Consider the following 20,124-nt stretch of genomic DNA (forward strand, 5'->3'; position numbering starts at 1 on the left):
TCTGTTCACTGCTATATTTCCAAGCACCTATAACCACAGCAGGCCAATAGAAGACATACAATAAGGATTTATTAGATGACTAAATAAATGGTGAGGAAAAACAAAGGTAAAACATGATAGCCAACTCAAACAAATATTGTTTGTAAAAACAATATAGGCCACATTTTCTACTGATCAAAAACGGTGAAAGAAAATTTTAGATGAGGAAAATAGGTGAGTTTATCTCAAAGAACAATTAAAATGTGTTAGATTTTCTACTTTGGGAGAAGGATAGATAATCTGTGTGAAATGGGAACACTAATGTTGCTTGATGTGGGAGTGAGCGGCCCAGCTGAGGGGTGCATGTGTACATGGGTGTAAGGTCAGCACTGATGATGTGGCTGTCGCAGGCCTCTGCTGCCTTAAGAATCAGCACAGTTGTTAGGGGACCCACATCAGGGAAGACTGAGAAGGTCATACCCCACCCAGACTCTAAGAAGGGAAAGAGAAGGTGAGCATAATCATGGCCTTGGGAAAGTGGCAGGCCTCACATAGTTTAGGAATAGAAAGAGGAGATGTTATAGACTCATGTTCTGTGGATGTTTTTTCTCAGTAGGCAGAAATGAGAATCATTATTGCCAGGAAATAACTATACATATTTGAAAAAAAATGAAAGAAAAACCTTTGCATTTTTAGCTTTGCAAAGAAACATTTCTGAAGAGTGATTATTTAAATCAATACCTAAAAAAAAGAAAGTCTACCAAAATATGCTTCAAGACATTCTGGGGGGAAAAAAAGCCCCAAAAGATAATACAATAGAAACATCCTGTACAAGTAACATTTATACCAGGAATGCAAGGACAGTTCAATATCAGAAAGATTTAGCAATATAATCTACTGCACTAATAATTTTAAAGAGGTAATCAAATGGTTATTCTACCATGCAGAAAACCAGTGTTTATAATTTAACATTTATGATAAACTCTTAATAAACTAGAAATCCAGAGTTTTCTGAATCTGACAAAAATGTCACCCAAAAACCTGTACCTAACAGCATACTTAAAATGAAACTTTTCAAGCGTTCTCACAATTATGTGGCACAAGAAAAAAATGCCTATTATAAAGGCATACTATTTACATGGCATGGTACCTTATAAGGATAGGAAAGTTGAGATCAACAGGGAAAAAAAGCCTAGAAAAATTTAAAGCATATATATGATCTTAGAACACAACAGAAAAGGCACTGCAAATAATGGAGAAAGAATAGAGCTCAGTAAATGGTATTGAGACAACTGGTTTTTCATATGGAATAAAAATAGATCCATGCTTTACTCCACATATACAAATTAGCTCCATGTAAATTCATTGTCTACACATGTAAAACAAAACTTTGAGAAGTAAATTAAAGCAATTGAGAGTACAGGAGACATTTAAATATAATATACTCATGGAGGAGAAAGTGACTGCTTAAGCAAGGCACAAAATGCAAAATAATAAAAGAAATTTAACTATATCAAAATTGAAAGATTGTGTTAAAAGAGGTCATGAAAAAAATTAAAATGCCATCAACAGACAGGAGGCAAAATTTTCAACAATATATTTTTCAATGTATGAAATATAAACACATATATTAAAATACATATACATTAGGATCATACACACTTACACGTTTTTGTAAATCAATAAAGAGAACAGACAATAAAAGAGTAAATAAAGAGTAGAAATAGATAATTCACAGAGGAGGAAATCCTAATGGCCCTATAAAAATGATGTTCAATTTTACGAATAATCAGAGTAATGAATATTAAAACAATGAGATACTGATTCATATCTACCAACCCACACATAATTAAGTCTGATAATAAGTGTGAGCAAGGACCTGGTGGGAGTGTAAATTGGTAAGAGAGCACTATGGAGAGCAATTTGTTAGTGTCTACCAAACACGAAAATGCACATACCCTATGATGTGGTAAGCCCACTGATATATACTCCAGAAAAACTCTATTACCTGTATCCTAAAGGAAATGTCTAAGGGTATTGATTTCAGTACAACTTATTTTTGTAAAACAATTGAATCATTTTAAATTTTCAGTAGTATGGGAATGGATAAGTTGTAATATTTTCATGAGATGGAGTAATATACAGAAATTTTTAAAAGAATGAGCAAGGGGAATATAAAAACATAAATTCTGAAAACAGAATGTTTGATAGTAAAAGTAGTGATTGCCAGAATACCACAGTCCATATTTGAAGTAAAACATATGGGGGTACCTGGGTGCTCAACTCAGTCAGTTGAGTGTCAGACTTTGGCTCAGGTCATGATCTCCTGGTTCGTGAGTTTAAGCTCCACATCGGGCTCACCGCTGTCTGCCTGTCAGTGCAGAGCCTGCTTCAGATCCTCTGTCCCCCTCTCTCTGTCCCTCCCCCCACTTGCGCGCTCCTAAAAATAAATAAATATTTAAGAAATAATAAAGCAAAATATATGAAAATTTTATTTTTTTTTTTGAGAGAGAAAGTGTGCAAATACATGTGCATGAGACAGAGAGGGAGAGAGAGAAGCCCAAGCAGTCTCAATGCCCAGTGCACAGCCTGACATGGGGCTCAGTCTCATGACTGTGAGACCATGACCCGAGCTGAAATCAAGAGTCAGACGCTTAACTGGCTGAGCCATCCAGGCATCCCATGAGTATTTTAAAATACACAAATAATTTGTATTTCACGCATACAATAATCATGTTTTATATATGTAGCAAAATTTAAATGTATAAAAACGGGACTGTACAAAGGTCAACACATGGCAGTTGTTCTGGGGTAGCAGAGAGTAGGGTGATGCTGAGAAAGGCAAAACAGGGAACCTCAAATTCACCTGTGTACTTTGTTTCTTTACAAATAGAAGCTAGGCAGCACACATGGGAAAAATATTTACTTTTGATGTATTCATCTGGGTGGCAGGTACAGGGACACTTATTTTAGGGTCCTGAGTATATTAAAAAAAATAAGAGTATTAGAGAGCTCTAAATCTATATCCCTGCCCAGGGTCAAAAATAACAAGCCCGCACAAATTTATGCAGATAGAAAGATAAAAAGAGGTTCTGATAAAGAGGAGTTTGTGTAGGGCACCCACTCCTGGACAACACTGACAGAGGAGGGTTGGAATGGTTACTCAGGTGAGTTCCGGTCACTGAATCCATGACTGTCACCCCCATATCCACCCTACCCACCCTCATGGCTCAGCAGTTGGCCCTCCCCAGACACAGTGTAATATGACAAGGAAGGGGAGCTTTCTCAATACCTGTTTCTAGGCTAGGCTGAGGAACATTTTCTTCATAGATTCCAGAGAAAAGCCACAGAGTGGACCTTCCAGGAAGAACGGCAAATCACATGTGAGATTGCACAGGCTAGGTCCTGTCACAAGGCTTCCCAGAGTTCTGGTGCCAGCCGTGTCTGATTAGTGCAAAAAAAAAAAAAAAAAGAAAAGAAAAAAGAAAAAAAGCATATTTTTTACTAGCTTCAAAAAAGTTAATTTAAGCACTTCACTCCAGTGAAAAACTGATTTGGGGCACAATGATTAACAAATGGTTCTCAGTCTCTGTCCCTGGAAATCACAAACACATGCACAAGCCCTAGGTAAGCTGGACCTGGGGATATTATTTAGTCACGTAAGTCACAACAAATGGGTATGCCAAAGCTGGTTCATCTTACTCACGTAGACCACCGTGGAACCTTCCAGCAAACACTTATTAAAACAAGAACCAAAACATTTCACAGACTATAGCATATTTCAGTTGGTTGAGAGCCATCATAATTAATAATACAGTAACAATAAAATGACAGCACAGGCAGAAGCCCTGTAGTGTAATGATCCAGAGTGAGCTTCACACATCTGTGGTTATGTCAGTTCCTGAGTGCAAAAGCACCAGAATGCCACATTCATGGTCTCAAATGATGGCAGAAAGTATCTGGAGAAAGGCCATAATTCATCTTCTTTTCTTGTCACCGGAACCACTGAGGATAAACTCAGAAGCTCCTACTGAGAATTCCTTAGAAAGAGAATCAGTGGCTTAAATAAAAGGATTTTACTCTTAAAAAAAGATATTCCAAATAGGCTTCCTTTTATATTTCATGTGTGAAGAAGTATTTTCCTTATATATTTATTCTGCATGTCATATAATAGTATCCTTCACAAACATTTCCCATAGAGTTGACCAGCAGCTTCAACTGCTTCCCTAGAAAACACTCCAGCTATTCCTCTCATTAAAAGAGACGAAAAGCCAAGAGGATAGGTGACTGACTTAGTTTGTGCCAACAATCTATCTCTGAATATGACAGAGCTTGTGCAAAACAGGCACTCCTTATATGTTAATAAAAGATTGGGCACTGGTAGTCATTTCTAGAGCCCCAATTGAGTTGCATCAGTATTTAGAAAATTTAAAAGTCTGTGATTTGACATCTAATTATTTCCCAGTCTGAAAAGATTTTATTTTTCATGTTCCAATGTGGTCCCCGCTTTACAGCAAAAAGGCAAAGTATGCAATAGATAACACCGTATGTGCCACTCTGAGTTCTATCATGGCTCTCTGTCTTGCCCCTTCAACTAAACTGGCAACATCTGTTATTCTCTAAGACAGTGTGGACATTTCCTCCCATGTCAGTCATTTCAGAGGTAAGTGCCCCCACTCATTCACAAATGTTTGATTGTCTGAGTCTTCCTCATTATCATTTCTAAAACTGAACATCCACATGACAATTTCTCCTCTTTGATCACAATTTTAATTGTGTTGTAAGTTGTAGCCTGTTTAGTGCTAATGTTACATTTAACTTGTTGCAGGTGAGGAAGGGGGGCGCGCGCGTCATAGGGAAGGTGGGCTAAAGAGTCCCTCCATTTGTTCACTTTTCTTTTGGTCCTGAGAATGAAGTTTGGCTCCATTTTTAGTTAATAATGGGATATTTTTAAATCATAGATCCCCCGCCAAAAAATCATAGATCTTATATCTCAAAGATGAAGGGATGACAAGAGTGAATGTATTTCATTAACTCAGCTTAGGCAAGGAGGGTATTTCCACTATGGATCTGAAACCAGCTGAGACCTCAAATGGAGCAGGAACTGAGTGACCTACCATGAGTTAGGCAGTGTCTGTGACATGGGCTTCAGTTAAACAGTGTGGAACACTCACTCTCATGAAGGCTGTCAAATTCAAAACTTGCCAGACAGATTCACTTTCAGGACTCAGACATCTTGTAGTTGTAGGGAATGAGCTGCCTTAACTGTTGGCAAAGACAAACAGCCTTCCAATCTTCAGCATTGCAGATAGTAAGAAGATGGCCAGAATTTTAACAAGTAAAGAGAAATGTGTACTGATGTATATACTTGAATATACATGTCCTACAGGGTTTATCAGCTCACTGTGATCTGCATCATCATGAGATATTGTTCCTAATTCCACAGCTGGATCACCAAACTAAATCCCATTACAATGAAACTCCACTGAATTGTTCCACTTAATTTGTGCTCTAAACAGATACTACTCCTTTGAAATACACTAATCTGTGAAGAGGTCTTACTGTAATCACATACAAAAGTGGATCTATTCCCTTTGTTCATTTTGGGGACTATTACCACACAGTCCCTGTTGTCCAACTCTTCTGTCCCCAATTCATCATTTAATTTTCCGCCAGGAATTGAAAGTCTATCTCCAAACATGAAATTTTCTTGTTTAATATTCTTTAATGACTTCCCTAAGGACCCTGAGTCCTTAGCTGACAATCAAGGCCCCAAACAACTTGTCCTGGTCTATTTTTAAGCTATATTCCCCTCTATACTCAACTTCTTTAACTTTGCTGTATGGACTGGCCCAAACTCTTAGTCAATAATGTACAATACTACTTGGCATACCCAGCTATTTCTCTCGACACTTTAGCTCTTTTCATCTTGTAAGATCTACCAAGCTTTCCAGGCCTACCCCGCCTGTCATGAAAGTTGTCCTCAGCTACCAAATCAGGAGGGATTTTTCTTGCTCTGTAGTTCCAATGTATTTTCTTTGTCACCTGAGCTCACTCAGGTTACCACAGCCTGTCTACGACAGTGAGATGTACACTGTCTTCTCTTTACCAAACTATCAATATCCTTTGGACAGGAGAGACTTACTGAATATATTTGCTGTTAAACTGACACTGCTTCATATTGGAAAAGGTGCCTGATAAATGTGATCATGTGGGTCACAAAAAAAAAATCTACTTAAAAATGATCTAGAGCTTTTCAGTTCTGCCCCTTCATTCCTCAGTGCCCAAAGGGAAAGAGATCTGACATTTGGAAGCAAGACCTCATCTCTGCCTCCTCCATTATCTTGCATAATGTCCAGAAAGTTATGAGCCCTGATAAAATGTTATTTTTCTCCTCCAGTAAAGGAGGCTTGGTTGAACGGAAACAGAGCCAATCTCACTACAAGGAGGCACATCTTTGGGTTTTGATCCTCTTTCTTATGAAGGGACAAATAACCTTGTGAGTGAGAAAAGTTGCCCAGCCAGCAGCTGCAATGACAACCCACCTTGGCAGCAGAAAAGAGTGATAATTAGACACCAATTTCTTTTGTAGGATGAGTAGTGGGTGGGGTTTTTTTTTTTGACTTGTTATTTCAAGATCAAAGAAAAAAAATTTTTAAATGATTATTTATTCTTGAGAGAGACAGACAAAGCACGAGCAGGGGAAGGATAGAGAGAGAGGGAGACACAGAATCTGAAGCAGGCTCCAGGCTCTGAGCTGGAAGCACAGAGCCCTACACGGGGCTCAGACTCATGAAGTGCAAGATCAAGACCTGAACCAAAGTGGACGCTTAAACAACTGGGCCACCTAGATGCTTCCTGAGAAAAATGTTTTTATATTTAGCAGTTTTATTTTGATCACCATAGTTAATATTATTGCCAGAGTGAAAACGTGGTAAAAAGATGCTAAGACTGAATTTATCTGTATTTACATTGTCACTTTTAAGCTTCAAATAGGAAATGCCTTTGATCAAGATTTTTCAACAGATTGCTGAAAACAGAAAGTTTCTTCTGCTAAGTACTAGCATGCATAAATTTCTTACATAATACATGAGAAAAAAATTTTTTTGATATATGGATGTTTTTTTCTTGTGTTGACAGAAATTTGGCAGTTACTGTGCACCACCCTTCACACAAAAAGTGGCTCAATCAACCACTGGCCTTTTCTTATAAATCTGGTAATCTGTGTCCCCTTAATAGAATAATTATAGGGATGTTTTCCTATTTGCAATACAAAACTATGGAACAATGGAGTGTTTATTTTGGCCCAATGACTTTGTACAAAGGTCCCATCTATGATCCCCCTTCAAAATCCTGCTTATAAATTCCTAACACCCAACAAGTCAACCTGAGAAAAACCATGACTTTAGCATTTCCTTTTGGCCAAAATCTTTAATTTGGAGAATGCAAATAAGACTTTCAAAATTATTTTTGAGCAGCTGAGAGAACCCATGAATATGCCAAAACCTTTCAACCCAAACTATTTCCAAAAATTATCTGCTTGTCCCATTTTTGATTCAGTTAAGAATTAGAGAAGTACATTTTATGTAACTACAACTCTCCGCCCAAGTAACATCTTCACTTTTAAAAAGAGAAGTCAGTTTTTTCTCTTCCTTTATTACAGGTTTTCCCAGCAAAGCAAAACAAAACAAAACAAAATTAAAACAAAATTAACTTAAGTAATATGAAATATATGTGCCAAAAGTGTCTTCAGTGATCTGCTTTTTAAATAGACAAGCTCTCTGGCAGATGAAAATCATTAGCAAGCAAAACTGTAGAGCTTTTAAAATGTGCTGGAAAAGTTTCAGAGAAGATATACAGCATAAACAGCTTTATAAACCCGAAGCAAAATTCTAAATCACACCTGGTATATCAGTTGTGTGAAAGGCTCAGGTTAAGAAACATGAATTAAATCTTGAGAGATACTGGCCTCAACAACATTACAGCCTAAAGGGAACCTGTATCCAAGATGCCATCCTTTAATCGAAAAACATCGATATGTGTGTTCCTAGTGCCCACTGTTGCACATGTAGAGAGGTATGGGCTGGAGCTAAGGCAAAGGCACCTCAAGCTAAGGCAAAGGCACCTGATATTCTTTTTTAAAAAATTTTTTTTTTCAATGTTTATTTACTTTTGGGACAGAGAGAGACAGAGCATGAACGGGTGAGGGGCAGAGAGAGAGGGAGACACAGAATCAGAAACAGGCTCCAGGCTCTGAGCCGTCAGCCCAGAGCCTGACGCGGGGCTCGAACTCCCAGGACCGCGAGATCGTGACCTGGCTGAAGTCGGACGCTTAACCGACTGCGCCACCCAGGCGCCCCTGCACCTGATATTCTTGCAAGAAGTTTTCTTCAGGCAAAGAGCGCAATAGGACTGCAGACCATTTCCCTCAGCACCTAGCCACTCACACATTCAATTTATCATTCAATAAACATGTGGGAGTGCCTATCATATGCCACACAATTTCCAGGGCCCTCCAAACGGGTGATAAAGGTCTCCTATTTCATGGAAGTGACATTCTAGTGAAAGAAAATTGACAATAAAAAATAAACTAGTAAGCGAGAAAAGAACTATTAGACGGAATAAATGCTATAAAGAAACCATAACAGGGTGATGGAAATGGGGGTGGGGGACTTACTCATCTAACTGGGATCACAGAAGATCTTTCAGTTGAGTTGAGACTGGATGACAAGAGGAGTCAGCTATGCCAAAATCTGAGCACAAAGCATTCCAGGCAAGGGAAGAGCCTGGTGGATGAGGTAACAGAAGGAAAATCAGTGTGGCTGGAGCTTAGTCCTCAATTCAATCACCTATAATTGTGCACGCTTATGTCACTGTAACATGTTCTTCAAACCTGGGGCAAAACAAGGAAACCTACAGACAAAAACATACTCATGCCTGTAAAACATGAAGAGGTCTTAGGGTCTTCTGGACACAACAACAACCCTAAGAACCTTCATGTCAAGAGCTTGAGCTTCATTCCAGTTTGTTTTCCAGTACTGATATATTTGACCAGTTTCTCATGGTTGAAGGCACAGAGAGAGCATGCAAGGCTAGTAGGACTGAGAAGTGTAGGATGTGGCTTTGAAAGGAACCATAACTGCTTATTTCCTGGGACCTCTGACCAAAAAGGAAACACTTTTCTTGATTCGTCAGATTTGCATAAGATCACAAGATATCTTGTGGTACAGTAATCTCTCTCTTGCTTTTGACTCTTTATTATGTTCTCCCTTGTATAATAGTTATTTTAGTATTGTCTTCTTGCCATTGTTAACCTGTAAGTGACTTCCTGTCAGAGACGGTCTTACTGATTGTTCTCTTTTCAGTACCGAATACAGTGCCAGGCATATAGGGATGCTCAATAAATGATAAATTCCCCGGGGTTGGCTTTGGCTTTTTTAGCCCAATATTCCAATTATAGGTACAGTAATGGTATCCAAATAATGTAATTGTTTTTGTTTTGCTGCATATGTAATAAATCCTTAAGAACTTCTGTGCTATCTGACATAGTACAGATGGATTCCCAGTAATGCTTTGGCACAAAGTAGATAATGTTGCTTGTTGAATGTATGCATGCATGTCTGAGTGGGCAAATCTATGAACAAATTCCAGCAAGAACAACTGCACCCAAGGCCATTTTATTCAATCAGCAATGGGTTCTACTGTATGTTCAGCAGTAAGCTAAGTGCTGTAGAGACAATGGTGAGTAAAACAGATGGTCCTGCCCTAATGGAGCTATTGGTATGGTAGGGAAACATACTGAAGATATCACGCATGTATGCAAATATAAGTGCTGTGAAAGGATGATGATCAGAGAAGCGTTCTTTGAAGGCTACCTGAAAGACATGGTCAAGTTTATTCAAAATTCAATGCCATAATCATGAAGTCTTTTTAGGAACCAGGCCTGTAGACATAGAGCAAGTGGTCAAGAAAGATGACAACTGATGGTAGCTCAAGTTGCCTCTGGTAACCAGGGATGGGTTACTGAGAAAATATTTGGAATCTTCCATTTTGGCCATCTTTAAAATTAAACTCAAACTTTTTATGTGTCCTGATTGTGTGTGGTCTTGTTTAAAGACAGAATATACCAAGCAACCTAAAACTGTCTTCTGCGGGCATTCTTTACTGTACCATGATTCCTTTACTAAATGCTTTAAATATAGCAGCTCAGCTATTTTTCTGAGGTAGACCAGGAAAAATTGAAATTTATTTTATGAGCAAAAAAACAATGCAGTGCCCTTGTTCTCCCATCATTCAGGAAAAATAGCTAAGTGAAATTCTGGTCAAACTTTCCAAAAAGCTTTGGGCTGAGGACAAGCATGGAAAAATTCAAGCCCAAAGGAGAAATTTCCAGAAATTTAGAAGCAAGTGAAAACAGGGGGTTATAACAGTTCAGTACTTGCTGCCAGGAACAAAGTATATACGATATTATTTATTGCTGAAAGCTTTTCAGAGAGGCAGCATCTGGTTTCAGTGAGGTCTTGCTTTTTCATCCCATCCAGCAGCTGGACTGAGCACTATGGCACAAGGAGATCAACCAATTGGCCAAGGTGACGCAGCGAGTCAGTGACTCTTTCCAGATTAGACCACAAGAGCCTCTGGCTTCTTGAATGCCAAGAATAAGTCACATGACAAATGGAGAGTTTAACACTTTTTATTGACTCCAAGTGGATTCTTCAGCTTTAATTTTCTATTTGTGTTTACATTTTCAGAGTCCCAAAGAATAATTCTTTCTCCCTTTTCTCCAGTGGACACATCAGATATCAACTTGGTTCTCTGTGAATGCCAAAATTCCCCACCCCCCTCAACTAGGAATTTTTCATCTAGGCTGAGTGTGCTAATGGCAGGAAAAGTCAGAAATGGTCATGCAATGTTCCACTCGCACTGGAAAGAGGAAGATGGGGATCGAAAGGCTGGCTAACTCTGAGCAGAGAAGCTGGGCACTCTGCTTTGGTCATTCCAAATGTGCCTCTCTGAGGCAGGGGAAACACTGAAGAAGGTAAGGTTAATCTTCCAGGAGAAAGTGTCATAAGCTTTTACTTCTCTGTGAGTCTTTTTCTCTACCAGTGTTATTTCTCACAGAGCCCTGGCAAGAGAAAACACATCCCTTCATTCCTTCTGCATATGTCTTCCATACCAACAGGAGAAAAGGAGGCTCTGTTTCCTAAGCATATGTGTTTCTCACATCCCAAGAAGACTGTAAGAGAACAAACAAGCAACAACATGCACACACACAAAATACATTTAATAAGAAATTTCAGCATTAATATAATCGCCAGTGTAGTACTTAATTATTCTAAGAAGCAACTTCAGCTACCATCAGTTGTCATCTCTCTTGACCACTTGCTCTATGTCTACAGGCTTGGTTCGAAACAACGGCACACACATCCCCTAATAGTATCAGTACAATAGTATCAGTACAATTAATTAATGATTAATATTATTACTAGTTTCATGAAATAAAAAAAAACATTTTTAGGGAAAGAAAGGGAGGGGAGGGTGGCGAAGGGAAAGGATTTTCACCATTTTTTTTTTTTAATGTCTAAACTTTTAGATGTAATCGGAGAAGACTAGAGAACTGAGCCAGTTAGTTGTGTGCATGAACTTGATGTATTGTGAAATGATCAAAAGAATATCAGGGAGGGAATAAGCCTAATCTGGTTATCAGACTCTGCAATAGCAATAGGGCACAGCATCAAGAGAAACCTTGCAAGCTTTTGGAGTACCCAGCGATGCCCAGAAGGCATGCCATTTTAATAACGTAAAACATATGTCTACTCTATGGCAGCAACCTAATTTCACTTCAAATTGGAACGAACAATACCACTAAGAAACATCTGACAATTTCAACACAATAGGAGTTGGGGAATTTTTACTCCAAACTTAATGCAGATGTCAAACACAATATGAATAGAACATCTCACTTTGTTTCCTTAACCTCACAATTTTCTCTTAATTGGAACAGACGAAGTAATTTCTGACCAGAAAGACATGATGACATTTCAAGCATAAGGACTTCAGTTTTGGCTTACAGACATCTTCTATCCCCCTTTGGCTTATTATTACTCGAAGGGACAGCCACAATACTATAAATATTGTACTCATTCATTCGGCATTTATTGCGTGTCTATGCCCTGGGTACTAATCGAGGCCCAAAGGTTAGAGTCATAAACAGCACAGACACATCCCTGCCCTCCTGGAGCTTCTAACCTGGCAGTTCGCTCTTATTTCAAAGTTCAGTTATTGTTTCGATAAAGCTCAGTTCAGGTTTTAAAAAGGAAACCTTCATCTAAAGACAATTCTTAAGTTATCACTGTCTTTCCAAAACATATTTTTTCAACCCTCCAATTAGTCCATTGATATTAAACTCCCAGTTATGGTCATTCTTAGAAGAAAGAACTAGGACATGATTAAGGGTTCTTTTTCTTTCGAGAAGATGAGCTCCTAAATTACAGATGTCTAATGAGTTAACCAGTAGGTTCAACTGCTACATGTCAAACTAAGAACTGTCACAAAAGCCTGGACAGGTTGCCTGAAAAAGATGCCTCCAAATAGTAAATGTAATCCTTTCTGGGCCAAAAACCCTGAATGGATTCCTTAGCAAGCGCCGGTGAGTAATTACACATTTTGGCAATCCAGTGCAAACAGCCCCATTAAGTTTGTCCCAATCCTGTCCCCGAGATCCTTTGTTCCAGCAGGGCTCAATCTGACCAAAGGGATGCCCAGGCAAATGGCTAGGATGTAGGTCACTCTGCTTCAGCATGAGTTTCCACCTTTTGCTGATGAGTGCTAAGGTGTTTCAAAGCTACGTGAGCACACCTATATGTCTCTTCTTAGAAAACAACACAAAACAAAAAAATAGCCATTTTATACTGGAGATTTCTTCTACCTTACCTTTTTTAGCTTTCTCTCTCACTGCCCCTGCCCCTCAGCCTTGCCTCCTTTCCCCTTAACATTTCTCTCCTACTTCCCAGGCAACAGGGTGAAACACTATTAGAAGCTCATTACATTTTGTGAAGCTCTACAAACATTGTATGTTGCCGGAGAGGACCTTGAAGCCCAAGGTCACACAGTGGGGAAGTAGCCGAACTAGGATTCCAAGTAGCCCATCTGATTTCAGAGTCCTCAATTCCTGGACCATACTGCCTCTTTAGGAATTTTTGCCTTTAAGTCTTTATGATAAAGATGGACTGTTTCTAGGCATTAAGAGTAGCAGTGAAACATAAGAAATTAATGTTAATCTCTGCTACACTTGAGAAAAATCTAACAAATTCACTGAAGTGCTTTAAAGGAAGTAATTAAGGGGACAATTTATTAAGGTTTTACATCTCAATTGCACCAGTCTCAGGTCTTTTTTTCCTCCAGTTTTATTGAGAAATAATTGACGTACAACACTGTATAAGCTTAAAGCACACAGCATGATGGCTTGATTTATAGATACTGTGAAGTGATGACCATAAGGGATTCCATTAACAGCCATCTTCTCATATGGATACAATTAAAAAAAATGTTCCCCTTATGATGAGAACTTTTGGATTTACACTCTTAATAACTTTCCCGTGGATCAAACAGTAGTGTTAGTTTATATTCATTATGTTGTGCATTATATCTGTGGTACGTATTTATTTTATAACTGCAAGTTTGTACTCTCTACCACCTTCCCCCTTCCCCCTCCCCTATCCCCCACCTCTTCTTTCTACGAGTGTTGTTCTTTTGCTTGTTTTAGATTCCAAATATAAGTGAAATCATACATACCTACAGGACAAATACTGTATGACTTCTCTGACTTCTCTCACTTAGCATCATGCCTTCAAGTTCCAAGCATATTGTCCCAAATGGTAGGATTTTTTTTTTAATGGCTGAATAATGTTCTATTGCATATCCTAATTTCTTTATCCGTTCATCCATTGCTGGACACTTAGATAGCTTCTAGGTCTTGGCTATTGTAAATAATGTTGCTGTAAACACGGCAGTGTACATATCTTCTCCTATTAGTATTTTTGTTTCTTTTGGATACATTCCCAGAAATGGAATTACTGGATCATGTGGTAGTTCTATTTTTACTTTTTTGAGAAACCTCCATCCTGTTTTCCAGACTGGCTGCACCAATTTACAATCCCACCTACCTACAGTGTAGTGGGCCCCCGCCCCCCCCCTTCCTCCGCACCCCTGCCAGCATGTGTTATCTCTTTTTTGATAATGACTATCCTAACAGGCATGAGGTGATATCGCATTGTGGTTTAATTTGCATTTTCCTAACAACTAGTGATGTTGAACATCATTTCATGTACCTGTTGGCCTTTGGGCATCTTCTATGGATTCAGGTTCTTTGTTCATTTTTTAATTGGGTTGTTTGTTTATGCTATTGACTTATAGGAGTATTTTATATATTTTGAATATTAACCCCTTATCAGGTATATGGTTTGCAAATAATTTTTTCTCATTCTGTAAGTTGTTGTTTCACTTTGCTGAGGGTTTCTTTGGCTGTGCAAAAGCTTTTAGTTTGATGTAGTCCCATTTGTTTAGTTTTGCTTTTGTTGCTTGTGTTTTAGGTTTCATGTCTAAAAAATCATTACCAAGACCCATGTCGAAGGCCTTTATTCCTATGCTTTCTTCTAAAGTTTCATGAGGTTTCAAGTCTTACATTTAAGTTTATGCATTTTGAGTTAATTTTTGTGAGTGGCATTAAAATATGGGTCCCATTTTCAGGGCAACTTTGGCTCAGGTCATGATCTCATGGTTCATGGGTTCAAGCCCCGCATTGGACTCTATGCTGACAGCTCAGAGCCTAGAGCCTGCTTTGGATTCTGTGTCTCCCTCTATCTCTGCCCCTCCCTGGCTCATGCTCTGTCTCTCTCTGTCTCTAAAAAATGAATAAACATTAAATTTTTTTTTAAATATGGGTCCCATTTCATTCCTTTCCATGTGAATATCCAATTATCCCAGCATCATTTATTGAAAAGGTTATCTTCTCCATTGAGTGTTCTTGGCTTCCTTGTCAAATATTAGTTCACCGTATATGCTTGGGTTTATTTCTGAGCTCTCAATTCTGTTCCATTGGTCTATTTGTCTGTTTTTATGCCAGTACCATACTGTTTTGATTACTATAGTTTTATAGCATACCTTGAAATCAGGAAGTGTGATGCCTCCTGCTTTATTGTCCTTTCTCAGGATTTCTTTGGCTTTCATGGTTCCATATAAATTTTAAGAGTGTTTTTTTTTTCTAGTTTTGTAAAGAAAATGACATTGGAATCTTATTTGGGATTGCATTACATCTATAGATGGCTTTTAGCAGTATTGACATTTTAATAATATTAATTTTTCCAGTCTATGAACACAGGATATATTTCCATTTATTTGTACTTCTTTGATTTCTTTTATCAATGTCTTGTTTTCTGAGTAGAGTTCTTTCACCTCCTTAGTTAAATTTATCCCCAAGTATTTTATTATTTTTATACTATTATAAATGGGATTTATTTCTTTTTCAGAAAATTCATTGTTAGTGTATAGAAATGCTACTGATTTTTATATATTAATTTTGGGTCCTGAAACTACTGAATTTATTGATTAGATCCAACAGTTTAATCTTTAAGATTTTCTCTATATAAAATCCTTCATCTTCAATCAGAGATAATTTTACTTCTTCCTTTCCAATTCTGATCCTTGCTTCCTCCCTTTCTTCCTTCGTTGCTTCCTTCCTTCGTTGCTTCCTTCCTTCCTTCCTTCCTTCCTTCTTCCTCCCCCCCCCCCAATTGCTTTAGCTAGGACTTCTAGTACTATGTTAAGTAGGAGTGGTGACAGTGGACACCTTGTCTTATTCCCGATTTTAAAGAAAAAGCTTTCAACCTTTCACCATTGAGTATGATGTTAGTTGTGGGCTTGTCCTATATGGCCTTTATAACGTTGAGATACATTCCTTCTATGCCTAAGTTGTTATGAATTTTTATCACAAATGGATGTCAAATTTTGTGAAATGTTTGTTTTTCTGCATCTATTATCATATGATTCTTTTCTTTCATCCTATTAATGTGATGTATGACATTGATTTATTTGTGTATGTTGTACCATTCTTGCATCTCAGGGATAAATTCCACTTGATCATGGTAAGTAATCCTTTTGCTTTGCTGCTGATTTGGTTTACTAGTATTTTATTGAGAATTTTTGCATCTATATTCATCAGAAATAATGGCCTGTAGTTTTCTTTTCCAGTAGTGTCTTTTTCTGGGTTTGGTATCAGGATAATGTTGGCCTTGAAAATAGGTTTGGGAGTGTCTTCTCTCTGTCTATTTTTTTTGAAGATTTTGAGAAAGATTGGTGTTAATTCTTTTTTTAAAGTTTACTTATTTATTTTGAGAAAGAGAAAGAGAACATGAGCAGAGGAGGGGGGAGGGTTGGAGAAGGAAAGAGAGAATTCCAAGCAGGCTCCATGTTGTCACTGCATAGCCCAACAGAGGGCTCCATCTCACAAACCGTGAGATCATGACCTGAGCCAAAATCAAGAGTCAGATGCTTAACTGACTGAGCCACCCAGGTGCTCCAGGTGTTAATTCTTCTTTGAATTTTTAGTAAAATTGCCAATGAAGTCATCTGGTCCTGAGATTTTATTTGTTGGGAGATTTTTGATTACTGATTCAATTTCCTTAACTAGTAATTGGTCTCCTCAGATTTTCTATATCTTCCTGACTCAGCCTTGGTATGTTGTATGTTCCTAAGAATCTTTCTATTTCTTCTAGGTTGTCCAATTTGTTGACATACAGTTATTCATAGTAGCCTCCTACAATCCTTCGAATGTTTTATTGTCAGATGTAATGTCTCTTTTCTCATTTATAATTTCATTGATTTGGGTTTTCTTTTTTTCTTGGATAGTCTATCTAGGGGTTTGTCAATTTTGTTTATCTTTTCAAAGAACCAACTCTTAGTTGGGTTAATCTTTTCTACTGGTTTTCTCCTATTTCTGCCCTAAGCTTTATTATTTCCTTTCTTCTGCTAATTTTGGGCTTGGTTGCTCTTCTCTTTTCTAGTTCCTTAGGGCATAGAGTTAGGTAGTTTATTTGGGATCTTTCTTGCTTCTTAATCTAGGCATTTATTGCTATGAACCTTCCTCTTAGAACTGTTTTGCTGCATCCTACACTGTGGTAGGCTGTGTTTGTATTTTCATTTATATCAAGAAGCTATTTTATTTCTCCTTTAATTTCTTCTTTGGTCCACTGATTGTGGAGCAGACTGCTGTTTAATTTCCATGGGTTCATGAATTTTTCAGTCTTCCTCTCATTATTGATTTCTAATTTCATGTCATTGTGCTCACAGGAGATACTCAGTATGATTTCAATCTTCTTGAATTGGCTAAGGTTGTTTTGTGGCCTACCAAATGTTCTATCCAAGAAAATGTTCCATGTGTGCTTGAGAAGAATGTGCATTCTGCTGTTGTTGGATTGAATGCTCTGTATATGTCTGTTAGGTCCATTTGGTCTATAGTGGTGCTCAAATCTGTTTCCTTATTGATTCTCTGTCTAGATGATCTATCCACTGCCGAGAATGGGGAATTAAAATACCCAGCTATTATTATATTACTCCTTCTGGCTCTGTTAGTTTTTGTTTTACATATTTAGGTGCCTTAATGTTGGGTGCACAAGTCTTTACAATTGTTATATCTTCTTGATGTGTTGCCCTCTTTATCATTACATTATGACCTTTTTTGTATCATTTTCACATTTTTGATTTAAAGTCTGATATATGGATAGCTACCCCTGCTTTTTACTTTTTGTGTTTTTTTTCTTCTTTTTCCTTTTTTATTTTTTTATTTTTTTTGGTTACCATTTGTTTAAAATGTATTTTTCCATCCCTTCACTCTCAGTCCATGTGTGTCTTCTCTAAAGCTAAAGTGAGTCTCTTGAAGCCAACATATTGTTAGATCTTGTTGTTGTTGTTGTTGTTTTAATCAATTCAACAATTCTATGTTTTCTAATTGGAAACCCTAATTCATTTATGTTTAAAGTAATTACTGATAGGTAAGAACTTACTATTGCTATTTTGCTATTTTCTGGTTGTTTGTAGATTCATTGTTCCATGTTTCTTATCATGCTGTTTTTGTGTGTTTTGATGTCTTTTGTTATCAGTACACTTTGACTTCTTTATCATGTCCTATTATATAACTACCATAGGATTTTCTTTTGTGGTTATCATTAGGCTTACATAAATTTATAATACCCTATTTTGAACTGATAACAGTTTCAATAAAATGCATAAACTTTATAATTTTACTTCTCTTCCTGGTCACATTTTAAGTTTTTGCTTTTAAAATCTACATGTTATTTTATTGTAACATGAATTTTATAACAGAATATTGTAGCCAAAAGTTATTTTTACTACATTTGATTTTAACTTTTAAACTAGAGTTTTAAGTGAATTATGCCCCACTATTACCATATTGTAGAACAAAACATATTACCAGAAGGATTTACTCTATCTTTTTATGTTTTTATGATGTTAATTAGCATTATTTTAATTTTCAAAGAACTCCTTTTAACATTTCTTTTAGGGCAGGTCTTGTGGTAATAAATACCCGCAGCTTTTGTTTGTTTGGGAAAGTCTTCATCCCTTATTTATTTCTGAAAAACAGCTCTACTGGGTATAGAATTCCTGATTTTCAGTTATTTTCTTACAACATCCTGAATATGTCATCCCATTCTCTCCTAGCCTGAGAAATCTGCCAGTAGTCTGATGGGGGTTCCCTTGTTTGGAACTTCTCTCTTCTCTCTTGCTGCTCTTAAAATTCTTTGACTTTTGATGATTTAATTATAATGTGTCTTGGTATAGTCCTACTTGGGTTCAATCTTTTTGGAATTCTTTGGGCTTTATGGATCTGGATAACCATTCCTCTCCCCAGGTTTGAGAAGTTTTCAGCCATTATTGCTTTAAATATACTTTCTAGGGGCGCCTGGGTGGCACAGTCAGTTAAGCGTCCGACTTCAGCCAGGTCACGATCTCGCGGTCCGGGAGTTCGAGCCCCGCGTCGGGCTCTGGGCTGATGGCTCAGAGCCTGGAGCCTGTTTCCGATTCTGTGTCTCCCTCTCTCTCTGCCCCTCCCCCGTTCATGCTCTGTCTCTCTCTGTCCCAAAAATAAATAAATGTTGAAAAAAAAAATTTTAAAAATATACTTTCTGTCCCTTTCTCTTCTCCTGGATTTCCCATAATGCAAATATTCCTTTTCATTGTGTTCCATAATACCCATAGGCTTTCCTTACTCTTTCATTCTTTTTCCTTCTCTGACTGGGTAATTTCTAGTGTCCTATCCTCCAGGTCACTGATTCTTCTGTATGGCCAAGTCTACTTTTGAAACTCTGTACTAAACTCTTCAGTTCAGTTATTGTATTTTTCAACTCTAAGATTTCTATTTGTTTTTTTGATGGCTGCTATCTTTTTGTCAAACTTCTTGTTTGTTCATGCATTGTTTTCCCAATGTTATTTAGTTGTCTGTGTTTTCTTGTAGCTCATTAAAATTCTTTAAGAGAATTATTATTAATTCTTTGACAGTTCATAGATCTCCATTTTATTAGTGTCCTATTATTGGAGCTTTATTATTTTCCTCTGGCAGTGTCATATTTACCTTTTTATGATCCTTGACTCCTTACATTGCTGTCTCCTCATTTGAGTAATCAGGCTCCTCTCCCAGACCTTACAGGTCTCTGCTTTGGCAGAGACAGTTTTTCACCAGTCCGCTCACTTTGGGTTTCTGTGTGTGCTTGCTGGTAATGTCCTTGGGCAAGTGGCACCTGCTTTTATGATCTATTTTTGAGCAAGGCAATTGCCAAGCTCAGAGGATGGGGATGGTGGTAGAAGTGGTTTGCCACTGGCTGAGAACAGTTGGATAGGACTGCTGGCTTTGTTTCCTACTTAAGTGAAGCTGTAGGATGAGATCCACAGTTGCCTAGATTCTTAGGTCAGGCTTACTAGATGGTTGGGACTGGGTACTATATTCAGTAGTAGATGGGGCTATGAATTAGCTTCCCTGCCCTATCAAGACAGACCTATACAACCTGTTGTTTGAGGACCCAAATCAGTCCAGACTGTGCATTCAATTTCCTGGTCAGGTGAGACCACAGACAA

At 37.8% G+C, this 20,124-nt stretch overlaps 1 protein-coding gene across 4 annotated transcripts in view; it reads right to left on the reverse strand.

The window, feature by feature from the left end:
* The window catches only part of GHR (growth hormone receptor), a 274,390-nt gene that overhangs the window by 169,274 nt on the left and 84,992 nt on the right, over positions 1-20,124 (reverse strand). Inside the window, exons 1-2 of one of the 4 annotated variants that reach the window (XM_030330526.1) lie at positions 8,657-8,673; positions 3,272-3,423 (exon numbers count right to left, since the gene is read on the reverse strand). The exons of 2 other annotated variants lie outside the window; for them this stretch is intronic. The gene's annotated coding sequence lies outside the window, so the exon portion shown is untranslated. Of the gene's footprint in view, positions 1-3,271; positions 3,424-8,656; positions 8,674-20,124 lie in introns of those variants that run through there. One more of the 4 variants, XM_030330518.1, reaches the window with a different exon arrangement.

This window comes from Lynx canadensis, chromosome A1 (genome assembly GCF_007474595.2).
Source record: "Lynx canadensis isolate LIC74 chromosome A1, mLynCan4.pri.v2, whole genome shotgun sequence".
NCBI classification, from domain to species: Eukaryota; Metazoa; Chordata; class Mammalia; order Carnivora; family Felidae; genus Lynx; species Lynx canadensis.